Source organism: Ornithorhynchus anatinus, chromosome 2 (assembly GCF_004115215.2).
Source record: "Ornithorhynchus anatinus isolate Pmale09 chromosome 2, mOrnAna1.pri.v4, whole genome shotgun sequence".
Classification (NCBI taxonomy): Eukaryota; Metazoa; Chordata; class Mammalia; order Monotremata; family Ornithorhynchidae; genus Ornithorhynchus; species Ornithorhynchus anatinus.
Genome location: NC_041729.1, coordinates 3,051,745 through 3,068,152, shown reverse-complemented (window position 1 = coordinate 3,068,152; position 16,408 = coordinate 3,051,745). Strand labels below are relative to the sequence as shown.

The 16,408-nt window shown below is 49.1% G+C and overlaps 1 non-coding gene across 1 annotated transcript; it reads left to right on the top strand.

Annotated features, from left to right (window-relative positions):
* Positions 1-2,516: 2,516 nt before the first annotated feature.
* On the top strand, positions 2,517-2,654 carry LOC114809465. Its single transcript, XR_003757249.1, has one exon. It is a non-coding gene; the product is annotated as a small nucleolar RNA SNORA7 (small nucleolar RNA).
* Positions 2,655-16,408: the final 13,754 nt, after the last annotated feature.

Here is a 16,408-nt window from a genome sequence, read left to right as displayed (position 1 = left end):
CACAATGCGGAGGCCCATCGGTGGAGGGTCCCGAGGCATAGGCCGGCAGCCTCCTTTGTTCTGGGAAAGCCCCAAGCCTGGATTTGAGGCTCGGTAAATGCCGGCACTCTGTCGTTTTAATCTGTGACGCGGGAGAGGAGAGGGTGAAGGGGGCCGCGGCCGGCCGCTGGTGGGGAGGGGGAGGTTGGCTGGGCCTGTTTTAGGGTCCGGTTCCTCGGTGAGAATCGGGAAACGGGGAAGCAGTCAATCAGCTCGCCCCCTCCTAGCTCACCATGCTACTCTCCCACTGCAACCCAGCCCGCGCACCTCGCTCCTCTAATGCCAACCTACTCATCGCAGTTCCATCTCGTCTCTCTCGCCGCTGACGCCTCGCCCACGTCCTGCCTCTGGCCCGGAATTGCCCTCATAGCCATCAGACGAGGACTCTCCCCCACCTCAAAGCCTCGTTGAAGGCTTATCTCCTCCAAGAGGCCTTCCCTGACTAAGGCCTCCTTTCCTCTTCTCCCACTCCCTTCTGTGTCACCCTGACTTGGTCCCTTTATTCATCCCCCCATCCAGCCCCACACCGCTTATGTCCGTAGCTCTCATTTATTTATTCATATTAATGTCTGTCTCCCCCTCTAGACTGCAAGCTCGCTGTGGTCAGGGAATGTGTCTATTTATTATTCTATTGAACTCTCCCGAGCCTTTAGTACAGTGCTCCGCACACAGTAAGCGCTCAATAAATACGATTAACTGGCCGACGGTGCTCTGCGCACAGTCTGTGCTCAATCGATTTTATGGATTGAACGATTCACTGAGTTGTTTTTCACTCTCCCCGTGACCGCTTTCGTTGCTTGGTGGTCTCTCGTGAGGATGAAGATGCGGATAGAGACCCCAAAGGGTGACTTGGGGCCCCTTTTCAGTCAGCTCCCAGAATCCTCCTCCGCAGTGAGGCACTCTGAGGCTCCAAGAAGCCACGTACTTAGGTTTCTTCTTTCAAACCTCCAGTACATTTTGAGTAGGCCTAAACCTCCTTGGACCAAAAAAATCTCCTTCTCTTTCTTCCCAAGCCCATTACGCTAAGTCCGATAGCCCTGCTTTGCTCAGCTTCTCTATTCTCTCCAGGAATCACTGTACTTGTCCCCTCAACTGTATATATTTTCACTACCCTATTTATTTTGTTAATGAGATGTACATCGCCCTGATTCTATTTATTTGCTATTGTTTTAATGAGATGTTCATCTCCTTGATTCTATTTATTGCCATTGTTCTTGTCTGTCCGTCTCTCCTGATTAGACCGTAAGCCCGTCAAAGGGCAGGGACTGTCTCTATCTGTTACCGATTTGTACATTCCAAGCGCTTAGTACAGTGCTCTGCACATAGTAAGCGCTCAATAAATACTATTGAATGAAGGAATGAATGAATGATGATTTTGGCTGAATCAGCCCCTGGATAGACACACATTGAGAGGAGGGCACCATTTTCTCTTTTTTCCAGTCAAGGTGGAGAATGATGATGATAATAATAACTATAATAATAACGGTATTTCACGGTACTTGTTAAGCGCTTATTGGTGCCAGACACTGTACTACGCGCTGGGGTAGAGAAAAGATAATCAGCTTGGACACAGTCCATATCACCCATGGGGCTCAGAGTTTAAGTAGGAGGGTGTAGAATTTAATTCCCATTTTACCGATGAAGTAACTGAGGCACAGAGGAGAGTAATAATAATAATAATGTTGGCATTCATTAAGCGCTTACCTTGTGCAGAACACTGTTCTACACGCTGGGGTAGATAGAGGGTAATCGGATTGTCCCACATGAGGCTCACAGTCTTAATCCCCATTTTACAGATGAGGTAACCGAGGCACAGAGAAGTTAAGTGACTTGCCCACAGTCCCACAGCTGACAAGTGGCAGAGCCGGGATTCGAACCCATGACCTCTGACTCCCAAGCCCAGGCTCTTTCCACTGAGCCTTGCGACTTGCCCAAGGCCACACGGCAGGCTTGCTAGGATTAGAACCTAGGTCCTTCTGACTCCTGGGCCTGCGGTCTATCCACTAGGCCATGATGCTTCTCAATTTATATTGGTTAAGGATTTTCAATGGGTCAAGAATTGCACTAAACACTGGGGTACTACAAGATAATCAGGTGTCACATGGGGCTCACCAGCTAAGCGCTCTGCTAAGCAGATAAACCTATTGATTGATCGATTGACGCTGGAGCAGGGCAGGATTAGCTGTTTTCCCTAGCCTTGGTCCACTCCTGGAATTTTATCATTGGGGATTCCCTCCACCGGAAAGAGCAGGGGAAAGATAAACTGGCTGACTTTGGTTCCTTTCAGTCATCACTCTTGGGGCAAAGATCGTGTGGATCAAGAAAGTTTGGGTGGCTTTTCTTCTCCCCGTCTTCCCTGTCTCCTGGCCTGGCCTACCTACCGTATTCCTTTTTTTTAATGGTATTTATTAAGTGCTTTATTATGCGCCAGACAATCAGTTGATGGATAACATTTACTGACCACGTACTACGAGCGGCTCCTCTCAGGGTCACACCTGGAGAATTTTCAGTGTTCTACCAGTCTGGACTGTGGGAGGGAGAATCAAGCAGAAGCATATCTATTCCGTTCCTAGCTTGGGCAGTGGCTAGCGAGTGGAAGGCCATCTGCTACGAGTCAAAACTCCCCCGTGCTGGGCGGCAGCAGCCCGGGAGAGAGTCGAGGGTGGAGAATCGAGTTGTCTGCGCGGAAGAAGGCAGTGGTAAACCACTTCTGGATTTTTACCAAGAAAACTCTCTGGATCCACTACCAGAACGATTGCAGATGGAAGTGGGGCGTTCCGGGAGAGATGCGTCCTTGGTGTCGCTATGGGTCGGAGAGGACTGGACGGCAAAAGAGCACTGTACTAAGTGCTTGGGAGAGTACAATACAACGGAATTAGTGGAAATGTCCCCTGCCTCTCACGAGCTTACGACCTAGAGCCCCGGGGAAGAATCAAGGTAATCAGGTCAATCACAGTTCACGTCCAACAAGGGCTCACAGTTTTAATCCCCATTTTACAGATGAGGTGTCTGAGGCCCAGAGAAATGAAGTGACTTGCCCAAGGTCACACAGCAGACAAGGGGCAGAGCTGAAACCATGATCGTGTCCCTCACGTGGTTGACGTGAGGAATAGCTAGCAACAATGATGACCAAAGACCAAAGAATTCCCTGAATGACAACTTACGCCGAGTGACCTTTTCTCGTGACCGAGAGAGGCAGAAAGGCTGACTTTGATCAGAGAGATATTCACAGAGACCTGTTAAACATGTTCTACATGTAATGGAAAAAAAAATCCGTCCCTGGGAAAACACGATGAAGACTCAGTGAGTGTATTTAAAAGTAATTCGATTGGCAAGATTTTAAAGAGTTGCATAAACACACTGCTTTCAGATAAGCCCCCACCCTGCTCTTTTGTTGGCTAACACTCCTCTGAAAAGTGATTTCCTCTCCTCTTCAAGAAGGGAAGAATTTGAGAGGAGGAAACAATTTTGCAGAGGGTCAAAAGATGAGATGTTAGGTGAAATAATTTTAGGGTAATAATAATGATTGTAATTGCGGTATTTATTAAGCACTCTCTGTGAACTTAGCACTGTAATAATAATCACGAGAACTGTATTTGTTAAGCACTTACTATGTGCCAGGCACTGTTCTAAGAGCCGGGGTGGATAAAAGCGATTCGGGATGGACACAATCCCTGTTCCATGTAGGGCTCACAGTCTTCATCCCCATTTTACAGATGAGGGAACTGAGGCACAGAGAAGTTAATCGACTTGCCCAAGGTCACAGAGCAGAAAAGTGGCTGAGCTGGGTCTCAGATTACAAGATAATCAGCTCCCACATGGGACTCACGGTCTAAGTAGGAGGGAGAAAAGGTATCGACTCCCTATTCTGTAGATGAGGAAACTGAGGCACCAAGAAGTGAAGTGACTCGCCCAAGGTCACACAGCAGGCACGTGGCAGATTTGGGATTAGAACTCAGATCTTCTGACACCCAGGCCCGGGCTCTTTCCATTAGGCCACGCTACTTCTCATTAAAAGGATCATTAGTCGTGGGTTCTAACCCCGGCTCCGCCACTTGTCAGTTGTGTGACTTTGGCAAGTCCACTTCACTTCTGTTTGCCTCAGTTCCCTCATCTGTAAAATGGGGATGAAGACTGTGAGCCTCACGTGGGACAACCTGATTACCTTGTATCTACCCCAGCTCTTAGGACAGTGCTCGGCACGTAGTAAACGCTTAATAAATACTATCAAAATCGTTATCATCATTAGAAGATTTAATTGCTGCTGGTGACAATGACGATCGTTTCCACGGAATGTCCGTGGCCATTTTTACACCTACATCTAGCTGGTGCTCAGGTCTGACTCTGGTTGGCAGGGAGACCAGAGTGGGGGGAGAGTTCAGATCTATCATTCAATCAGTGCTCTTTATCGAGTGTTTACCTGTGTGTGGAGCAATGTACTGAGCGCTTGGGGGAGTCCAGTACAATAGACACCTTCCCTGCCCTCATGGAGCTCACCTAACTTTCATTCATTCATTTATTCAGTCGTATTTACTGAAGGCTTACTGCGTGCAGAGGACTGTACTAAACGTTCGAGAAGTACAGTTCAGCAACAGATAGAGACCAGATGCTGTTGGCTTCATGGGAAGCAGCATGGCTCAGTGGAAAGAGCTCGGGCTTGGGAGTCAGAGATCATGGGTTCGAATCCCGGCTCTGCCACTTGTCAGCTGTGTGACTGTGAGCAAGTCACTTCACTTCTCTGTGCCTCAGTTCCCTCATCTGTAAAATGGGGATGACTGTGAGCCTCACGTGGGACAAGCTGATTACCCTGTATCTACCCCAGCGCTTAGAACAGTGCTCGGCACTCAGTAAGCGCTTAACAAATACCAACATTGTTATTATAGAGACAATCCCTGTCCACAATGGGCTCGCAGTCTAGGAGGAGGGAGACGGACATAAAAACAAGTAAACAGGCATCAGTAAGTGTAGAAAAATCTAAGCCACTTGGGTGGGTGCTCTGTTCCTACTCTGCTCGGTTCGGGAAATCAAGATGGTTTCAGGACTATCTTGAGTACCAGGGAGCCCTTGTACCTTGAAAACCAGCGTAGCCTAATGTATAAAATTCTATTTATCGTGATTATGTTGTCTTGTTTCTGTCCGTCTGCCTCCCCCGATTAGACTGTAAGCCCGTCGCTGGGCTGGGATTGTCTCTTTCTGTTGCCGAATTGTACATTCCAAGTGCTTAGTACAGTGCTCTGCACATAGTAAGTGCTCAATAAATACTATTGAATGAATGAATGAATAAAACAGGCCTGGGAGTCAAAAGGCCTTGGGTTCTAATCCCCACTCTGCCACTTGTCTACTGTTGTGACCCTGGGTCTCAGTTTCCTCCTCTGTCAAATGGGGATTCAGACGGGGGGGCCCTGTGTAGGACATGGCCCTTGAGACGTCAAACAGCAGACAAGGGGCAGAGATGGGATTAGAACCCAGGCCCTTTGACTCCCGGGCCCGTGCTCTTTCCACTAGGCCACACCGCTTCCACCACCTACAAGGAAGTATATTCCTTATAGTCGGCCCTCAGCCCCTGGAAGGGTTTGGAGGGAAAATCCTTCCCCGGGATGCATTCCACTCCTGTCCTTTTGGAATTCCGCTAGGACGGAGTCAATCCCCAGCCAGGCGCAGCTTCAGAAAAACCCTCCCCAGTTCGTTGGCTCGAGCGGGCACGGAAGTCGGAGGGTTGGAATTTTCCTTCTCTTCAATCGGTAACTTAAGTGAGCACAACCATCAAGTGACTAATGAAAACATCGCCGCCATCTGTATTTACCCAGCTGCGTAGCTTAGCCTCTGATGCTGACATTTTTAATACTCCCTCTTTCTCTCCTCCTTCTGCCCTGGACATTTGTGAGCCCAGAGGGGAGGGTGACGGTGGGAAGACTGACTCCAAGATGCTTCTGGGAAAAGCTTTCAGTGGGAAGAATGGCACAGAGGAGCCCCACAAGGAGACACCTCGTTTTAATAATGATGACGATGATGATAATAATAATAATATGTATTGAACACTTAACTGCGTGCAGAGCATTTTACCAAGCGCTCGGGAGAGTACCCTATAACGGAGTTGGTCGACATGTTCCCTGCCTACAATGAGCTAATTATTAATAATTCCTTCATTCGTCGAATGGTATTTATTGAGCGCTGTGTGAAGAACACTATACTAAGCATTTGGGAAAGTATAATACAGCAAATAAGGATAGTGGTGGTATCTGTGAAGGGTTTTATGTAACAACTGTTGGGATGATTACTCGAAAAGCAGTTTGGACACAGTCCCTGTCCCACACGGGGTTAGGGGAGAGACTCTCTTATACGCTATTTTACTCTTCCAAGTGCTCAGTCCAGAGGTCTGCACACAGAAGACCGTAAACTCTTTGAAGGCTTGGATTATGTCTAGTAACTTTACTATATTCTCCCGAGCTCTTACTAGGAAGGGATCAAACCTACTAAATCTACTGTATTCCCTTTACCACTTAGTACAGTGCTTGGCACATAGTAAGCGCTTAACAAATACCAACACAGTAAACACTCAATGAATACTATTGATCAATTTTTTTTAATGTTTTTTGTTAATTGCTTAGTATGCGTCAGGCACTATATTAAGCACCGGGGTAGATACAAGCTCGTCAGGTTGTACACAGCCCAGGTCCCACACGGGGCTCACGGTCTTAATCCCATTTTACCGATGGGGTCACTGAGGCACAGAGAAGTGAAGTGACTTGTCCAAGGTCACGCAGCAGACAAGTGGAGGAGCGGGGATTAGAACCCAGGTCTTTCGGACTCCCAGGCCCAGGCTCTATCCACTGGGCCATGCCGCTTCTCACAGTTTCTCGTTCCCAAAGCGGCCCCTCTCCTCGCTCCCCTGATGACCGGCTTGGACCAAGCCTAGCCCTCCCTCCCCCCACCCCCACCCCCAATATTTACCCCTCCATAGTCGGTCACCCGTGTGTGCAGGGGAAGGATAAGGAGAGTGGTGTGAAGGTGTGATTGAGGGAGTGTGGTAGGATTTGCAGGAGAAGAGCAGGAGGAGGAGGAGAAAGAAGAAAAGGAGGAGGAGGAGAAGAAGGAAGAGGAGGAGGAAAACAAGGATATGGAGGAGGACGACAGTGAGAAGAAAACATGGTCTAGTGGAACGAATATGGGACTGGGAGTCAGAAGAACCTGGCTTCTACTCTCCTCGCTGCCACATGTCCGCTTTGTTACCTTGGGTAAGTCACTTCCCTTCTCTGGACCTCAGTTCCCTCATCTGTAAAATGAGAATTAAGAGTGTGAGCCCCATGTGGGTCAGGGACTGTGTCCAACCTGATTTGTCTGTATCCACCCCAGTGCTTAGTACAGTACTTGGAACAGTTATTATTTATCATTAAATACCACAGTTGTTATTATTATTAAGGAGGAGGACAAGGAGGAGGAGAATAATAATAATAATTACTGTGGTATTTGTTAAATGCTTACTCTATGCCAGGCACTGTACTAAGGACTGGAGTGGATACAAGCAAATCCCGTTGGACACGGTCCCTGTCGCACAAGGAGCTCACAGTCTCAATCTCCATTTTGCAGAGGAGGGAACTGAGGCACAGAGAAGCAAAGTGACTTCCCCAAGGTCACACAGTGGGCAAGTGGTGGAGCTGGGATTAGAACCCATGACCTTCTGATTCCCAGGCCTGTGTGCTATCCACACCATGCTGCTGCTTCTGCAAGAGGAGAAGGAGGAGCAGGAGGAAGAAAAACAGGAGGAGGACGAGAAGGAGCAGAAGGAGGAGAAGGAAGAGGAGGGAGGAGGAAAGAGGAGGAAAGAGGAGGAAAGAGAAGGCGGAGGAGGGGGTAGGAGGAAGAAGGAGACGGGGAGGAGAAGAAGGGGAGGAAGAAGAAGGTGGGAGGAGATTTTTAGAGGACAGGGTTGATAGTTAAGAATTTTAGGGCTCAGCTCCTTTCTCCGAATTTTCACAGAACCCCAACTCCAATCTCTGAGCTGATTATTCGATCTTTCATTCCTGAAGCAAGAGAAAATGAAAATCTCTAAGAGATGAACGGAAGACTGAAGACACTGAAGTGGAGAGGGCAGGGGGAGAGGAGGAGGAGGAGGAGCAGCAGCAGGAGGAGAAAAACCAACAAAACCTCTCTTTGTCTCCAAAGCAAAATGGCCAATCATCTTCTTGCTTTTTCTTTTTCAATAGCTTGAAAAAAAAAACCACCCAGCATGGTGAGTGTGTCATCAGGGTGGGGGAAGCAGGGTTAAGAATTTGGGCATGGCTGTTAAACACCAAAAAATTGAATCAGATGGAGGAATCTCATTAGGGAAATATCTAGATTAGATTCCATTCCTTCTGACCTGGCTAAATCTGAAAGAAAACTTGGATTTCTCCAAAGCTGATGGAGGGGCAATTCTAGATCCTTTGCCCCAACTTTGGATGTTTTTAGAGACGTCTGTTGAAAGGGATGGCAAGAATGTTGCCTGGTGACTTCGGCTTCTTGATCTTAGAGGGAAGCAGCAAGTCAAATTTGCGGAGCGTTTCTGTTTTTCTTATGTGATTTCACCTCTGTTCTTTCATTCTATCTTCTCGACGTGCCTGAGAGAGAGGGATTATCAACGCCACTTTACGGATGAGGAAACTGAGGCCCAGAGAGGTGAAGTGACCACTTACACAGCGGACAGGTGACAGATCTGAGTCTCGAACTCGGGGTTTTGGGGACCTGGCTTCAGTTCTGGCAAGGAAACCTCGCTTGAGAAGCAGCGTGGCGTAGTGGATAGAGCCCGGGCCTGCGAGTCAGAAGGCCATGGGTTCTAATCCCAGCTCCACTACTCAACTGCTGTGCGACTCTGGGGCAAGTCACTACACTTCTCTTTGCCTCACTTCCCTCATCTGGAAAATGGAGATTGAGACCGTGAGCCCCAAGTGGGACTGGGACTGTGTCCAACCCGATTTGCTCGTCTCCATCTCAGACACTGCTTAGTACAGTGTCTGACACATAGTAAGCACTTAACAAACACCAGAATTATAATTATTACTAGTGCCTTCATTGCTCTGAAGGATGAGGTAGCCAAGTCTGAGGTTTAATCAATCAATCCATCGATCAGGGGGATTTACTGAGGGATTACAGTTTCTCCTAGACTATAAATTCACTGTGGGCTTCCTGTGGGCAGGGACCATGTCTTCCAACTCTTTTATACTGGACTCTCCCAAATGCTTATTACAGTGTTCTGCACCCAGTAGCTAAACTCCTTGAGGCCGGGGATCTTGTCTACTAACTCCATCACTCTCCCAAGCGCTTAGTACGGTGTTCTGCATGCAGTATGCCCTCAATAAACGCCACTGATTTTAATTGTCTGTTGGTATTTGTCTGTTGGTATTTGTTAAGCACTTACTATGTGCAGAGCACAGTTCTAAGCGCTGGGGTAGGTACAGGGTAGTCCGGTTGTCCCATGTGAGGCTCACAGTTAATCCCGTTTTACAGATGAGGTAACTGAGGCACACAGAAGTTAAATGAATTGACATCCCAATTGCTTAGCATAGTGATCTGCGCATAGTAAGCATTCAGTAAATGGGATTGATTGATCGATTGGCTGGGCAGTGCCCCAGGGACCTCATCTCGTTGTTCTCCTACTATTCATTCATTCGTTCGTATTTACAGGGGGCTTACTGTGTGCAGCACACTGTACTAAGCGCTTGGAAAGTACAATTCCGCAAAAAAGAGAGACAATCCCTGCCCAGATGGGCTTACAGTCTAGAGGGGGAGTCTACAATCCTACTCCAATCCAGCCCCCACACTTCGCTCCTCTAATGCCAACCTTCTCACTGTCCCTCCATCTCGTTTATCTCGCCGCCGACCCCTAGCCCACATCCTGCCCGGAACGCCCGCCCTCTTCAAATCCGACAAAGACTCTCCCTCCTTTCCAAGCCTTATCGAAGGCCCATCTCCTCCGAGAGGCCTTCCCTGACTAAGCCCCCCCTTTCCTCTTCTCCCACTCCCTTCTGCGTCACCCTGACTTGCTCCCTTTATTCATCCCCCCTTCCAGCCCCTCAGCATTTACGTCCATATCTGTCACCTTTATTCATGTTCACGTCTGTCTCCCCCGCTAGACCGTAAGCTCACTGTAGGCAGGGAATGTGTCAGTTTATTGTTATATTGCACAGAGTAAGCAGGTGTAGATACAGGCAAATCGAGATCGGATCCAGTCCCCGGCCCATGTGGGGCTCACAGTCTCACTCCCCATTTTACAGATGAGGGTACTGAGGCACAGAGATGGAAAGTGACTTGCCCAAGGTCCTGCAGCAGACAAGAGCCCGGGCTTGGGAGTCAGATGTCATGGGTTTTCGAATCCCGCATCTGCCGCTTGTCAGCTGTGTGACTGTGGGCAAGTCGCTTCACTTCTCTGTGCCTCAGTTACCTCATCTGTAAAATGGGGATTAACTGTGAGCCTCAAGAGGGACAACCTGATTGGCCTGTATCTACCCCAGCGCTTAGAACAGTGTCCTGCACATAGTAAGCGCTTAACAAATACCAACATTATTATTATTATTATTATTATTACAAGTGGCAAAGCTGGGAATAGAACCCACGACCTTCTGACTCCCAGGCCCGGGCTCTAGCCACTGCACCATGCTGATTCGACTCCTTCTACTGCTTTTCTCCTGTTACTCCTCCTACTATTACTATCACTAAGCAGCAAGGCCTATTGGCTAGAGCCCGGGCCTGGGAGTCAGAAGGACCTGGGTTCAAATCGCGGCTCCATCACTTGTCTGCTGTGTGACCTTGGGCAAGTCACCTCATTTCTCTGGGCCTCAGTTCCCTCATCTGGAAAATGGGGATTAAGACTGGGAGTTCTACCTGGGACAGGGGCTGTGTCCAACCTGATTATCGTGTATCTACTCCAGCGCTTAGCACAGTGCCTGGCACAGAGTAAATTCTTAACAAATACCACAATTTTTATTATTGGTCCTGCTGCCGTTACTACTATTAATCACTCAACCTCTCTGTGCCTCAGTTACCTCATCCGGAAAGTGGGGATTAGGACTGTGAGCCCAACGTAGGACAACCCGCTAACCTTGTATTTACCCCAGCACTTAGAACAGTGCTTGGCACATAGTAAGCGCTTAACAAATACCATTATTATTATTATTTCTACTACAGCTTCTATTAAAGCTCTTACTTCGGCTACTTTCACTACTTCTACTGCTTAGTAAAGTGTCTCAGCGCTTAGTAGAGAAGCAGCGTGGCTCAGTGGAAAGAGCCCGGGAGTCAGAGATCATGGGTTCAAATCCCGGCTCTGCCGCTTGTCAGCTGTGTGACTCTGGGCAAGTCACTTCACTTCTCTGGGCCTCAGTGACCTCATCTGTAAAATGGGGATTAAGACTGGGTGCCCCACGTGGGACAACCTGATCACCTTGTATCGTCCCCAGCGCTTAGAACAGTGCTTTGCACATAATAAGCGCTTAACAAATACTGCGACAACTACTGTTAACACTGCTGCTGCTATTATTCAATCGTATTTATTGAGCGCTTACTACTAGTGTCACTGCTATACTACTACTACTAATGATTGTATTTGTTAAGCGCTTACTACGTGCAAAGCACCGTCCAGTGATCAGGTTGTGCCACGTGAGGCTCACAGTCTTAATCCCCATTTTCCAGATGAGGGAACTGAGGCACGGAGAAGTGAAGTGACTTGCCCAAGATCACACAGCTGATACGTAGCGGGGCCAGCTCTTGCTCTAAAATATAGGCTAAATGGAAAGAAGAGCCGCCCGCGCAAAGGCGATCATATGATCTCGGCACTCGTTTCTGGTTTCACTTTGGGGAGAAACCCATCCATCCATCAATCGATCAGCGGGATTTATTGAACGTTTACCGTGCGCAGAGCACTGTATTGAGCACTAGGGAGAGTGCAGCAGAGTCAGCGGGAGCGATTCCCGAGGGCCGACCGTCTAGCCGGGAAGACGGGCTTTAAAATAAATTACAGGTAGGGGAAGCAACCGAGGAGCAGGATATGGATGTAAGTGCTGTCAGGGTGGGGGAAGAAGGAGGGAGAAAAATGAGACCGTAAGAGGCAGTCCCGAGAGACGCGGTTTCTAGAAAGATGAAAGCTTGATTTTCTGTTACTACACCGGCACAGTTATGAAGTGCGGCACATAGAAGAGGTGCTTCTCTTTGGGGGACTTGATTTGCTGTTTGCCCCCTGGATGTAGGATGGTTTCTATTCGAGTTTATTTCATTTTTATTCTGTCTCAATCCCCTCTCTGACTGGGCAAATTGCCTTTAAGAAGACCAAAGAATAGTAATAATAATAATTATAGTAATCATAATAACGATAATAATAGAAACGTTGATATTTGTGAAGCACTTCTTATGTGCTGAAACGAACAAATGGATTTTAGAGCAAATTAAGCCAAAGTGGTCTTCGGAAGGCCAGATGACTCGACTCAGATGACCATATCTCGGACACGGCATCGGGAGGACTGATTCTCTAATCCTAGGAAAAGTTCAAGGAAAAAGGGGAAGAGGCAGACGGGCAGCTAGACGGATAGAGGCCGTAGCCATGAAAAGAGGAGAAGTGTTAGCAGGATTACGGATCGTGGTAGAAGATAGGACTTTCTGGAGAGCAGAATGGCGTTGTAGCTGGAGCCCGAGCCTGGGAGGCAGAAGGATCTGGTTTCTAATCCCAGCTCTGCCACTCATCTGCTGGGTGGCCTTGGGCAAATCGCTTCACTTCTCTGTGCCTCAGTTCCCTCCTCTGTAAAATGAGGGTCATTTCCCTCATCTGTAAAATGGGGATTGACAATGTGAGCCCCACCTGGGACAGGGACTATATCCATCCCAATTTGCTTGTATCCGCCCCGGGGCTTAATAGAATGCCTGGCCCATAGTAAGCGCTTAACAAATACCAGAATTATTGTTATTAGAAAATATATCCATAGAGTCGCTACGAGTCGGAAACGACTCGGCACTTGATAATAACGATACTGTGCGCTGAGCACTGTACTAAATGCTAGGGTGGGTAAAAGAGTTAGAGATAAGATGCAGTCCCTGGGCTACAGGGGGCTCACATTCCAAGAGGGAGGGAGAACAGGTTTTGAATCCCATTTTATAGATGAGGAAACAGGCACAGAAGAGTCAGATGACTTGCCCAAGGACACTCGGCAGATAAGTTTCGGAGTCAGAATTAGAACCCATCTCCTCTGACTCCCAGGCTCATGCTCTGGCTTCTGCTTCTCTAAGACCTAGGTTCTAAACCCAGCTTGGTCACGTGTCTGCTGTGTGACCTTGGACAGGTCACTTGACCGCTCTGTGCCTCAGTTTCCTCATCTGGAAAACCGGGATTCAAGACCTGTTCTCCCTCCTCTTTTGGTTGTGAGCCTCCGATGGATGGGGACCATGTCCGGCCTGATTGTAGCTCTCAGAACAGTGCTTGACACATAGTAGCAGCATGACCTAGTGGGTAGAGCCTGGGCAGACCTGGATTCTAATCCCGGCTCTGCCGCTTACCTACTGTGTGACCATGGGCAGGTCACTACTTCTCTGGGCCTCAGTTCTCTCATCTGTTAAAGGGGGATGAAGACTGTGAACTCCACGTGGGACAGGGACTGTGCTCAACCTGATTTGTTCGTATCCATCCCAACACTTAGTACAGTGCCTGGCACATAGTAAGAACTTAACAGATACCACAGTCATTACTTAAACACCACTATTATTAATGTATTATTATTGGTATCATCACTGAGAAGCAGCATGGCTTAGGGGAAAAAGCATGTGCTTGGGAGTCAGAGGTCATGGGTTCTAATCCCAGCTATGCCACTTGTCACCCGTGTGACTTTGGGCGAGTCATTTCACTTCTCTGTGCCTCAGTTACCTCACCTTTAAAGTGGGGATTAAGACTGTGAGCCCCATGTGGGACAATCTGCATCTACCCCAGGGCTTAGAAGAGTGCTTGGCACATAGTAAGCGCTTAACAAATATCATCATCATCATCCTCAGTATTACTATTGTTATTGTCATTATTATCATTATCCTCGTTATTACCATTATCATTCCAAGACAGCGGGGCAGCTCTTTTCAACGGGATCCCTCTGTGGGGGGAACGACGGAGAGAAGCAGCTTTGATCCCAAGGCCAAACGGAGTCTCTCAATCCATAAAGTTCGCACAGATGGTGTGGATGGAAGTCCAACTTCATCAATTTTGAATGAGCAGCCCAGGGACTCTTTCCCCAACCTCCTCCTCCTCCTCCTCCTCCTCCTCACGGCAACGTCCGGTGATAAATCTTCCCCAGAGTGCTCCGCTCAGCAGCGGATCACTAATGCTCAAGAGGCCCCCTTTCTTCAGCCGGACGGAGAGGCCCGCGAGGACCGTACCCACTGAGGATGGCCTTTTCCCTGCTGCCCTCTGCCCTTTCTCCGTCTCCCCGAGGAGCAAAGCGGCTAGTCTGACATGGGCACCTGTTGAGCTCTTTCCATCCTCAAGCGATCCCTCCCCTCCGCCCCGGACCCTATCCCTTTGTCTCCTCCCCAAACCCCTTTGAAGGAGGCCTTGTAACAATAATAATAATGATAATAACGATAATAAGTGCTTACTACGTGCCAGGCGCTGTACTAAACCCTGGGGTAGACACAGGCTAATCAGGTTGGACACAGTCCCCGTCCCACATGGCTTTCACAGTCTTCATCCTCATTTAACTGAGGCACAGAGAGGTGAAGTGACTTACCCAAGGTCACACAGAAGTGTGGCAGAATCAGCATTAGAACCCAGGTCCTCCTGACTCCCAGGCCCGCGATCTATCCACGAGGCTACGGATTCATCGTTGCACCACCCTCACATCTGATTTTTCCCGAGCAAAATCTCTTCTGGATCCATCCCTCTGCCAATCATTTCCTCCTAGCTCGATTTGTCTCCTCCTAGCCGGGACTAGAACCCGGGGCCCCCGACGCCAAGGCCTGGCCTCTACCCATTAGGCCACACTGCTTCTCATCCCGCATCCTAATCCCAGCTTCACCACTTGGCTGCCGTGTGACTTTCAGGAAAGTCACCGCGCTTCTCTGGGCCTCAGTTTCCTCAACTGCAAAATGGGATTCAATACCTGTTCTCCCTCCTACTAAGACTGAGAGTCCCATGTGAGACCCGATGCTCTTGGATCTTCCCTAGCACTTGGTACAGCGCTCGGCACAGGGTAAGCGCTTAACAAATACCCTAAAGGGGGGGAAAAAACCCAAGAGCAGGGAAAGAAGGAGCAGGGGAGGCTGAAGACCGTCAGGAGGAGCTGCTATCTCTCCTGCCCGAGACGTTCTGAAGGGCAGATTCAGAAAGCCTGATAGCCACCTTCGGTTGTTATGGAGACGAAGCTACAAGGGCTAAAAGTTTGCTTTTGTTTGTGAACGTGGTGGTCGCTAATTATAGCCGGGCTGTGTCTCCGAGCTCCACTCCCGGAATGCTCTATTTATTTGTTGGGATTTTTTTTTCCCTTTTCCCTTTCTCTTAAATCCCCTCCACCTCCCTGCTCCTCTTGTATTTTCTCTGTCTTTTGTCTTTGCCCTTTGCCGTGTTTTCTGGTTGTTTGCTTTGCCGGTTGTTACGGTGACCGAAAGCCAGATTTTAGACCTCCGAGAACTGTCCATTAAGGTCGGGAGATGGCGGGGGGGGATAGAAGAGGTGGGAGGGGGGCTGACCCGTCCCCCACCTAAAGATAACCCCTGTCCCAGGCCAGGGACGAAGGTGAAGACTGAGGGAACCAGGAGCCACTGAAGCCGATAGAACCCGGGCCTGGGAGGCCGTCGGTCCCGGGTTCTCATCCTCGTTCTGCCCCTTCTGCTGTGAGACCACGGCCGAGTCATTGATCTTCTCTGGGCCTCGTCTGGAAAATGGGGATTGAGGCTGTGAGCCCCATGTGGGACAGGGACTGTGCCCAACCTGATTAGATTGCATCTACTCTAGTGCTCAGAATGGTGCTTGGCACAGCGGAAGCGCTTAACAAGTAGCATAATCATAATGATTATTAAGAAGCCATCGGAGGTGGTGAGAGAAGAGGAGGGCGGGTGATAGAGGCTGAAAGAGGACAGGGCTCTTTCCCCGGGCTTGAGTTCTCACGGCTCCTCGAGGGAAGTTTCTGGTTGGGATTAGCACGCCAGGGGGACGTCTTCGGGAAAGAATCTGCTCCGCTCTTTTCCGTCTCCCGTCCAAACGTTTGATCTCGGGGCCGTGCGGTTGAGGCGGTGGAGGAGATGGAAGTTGCTGCCCATAGCGCCTGCTGGGAAATCAGTCGTGCAGACCACCCCTCCCCGATGTGCCCCCGCGAGAGGTCACGGCATCCTCTGATGACTCACTCGCTGTTGGCAGGGTCGGTCAGCCCGTGCG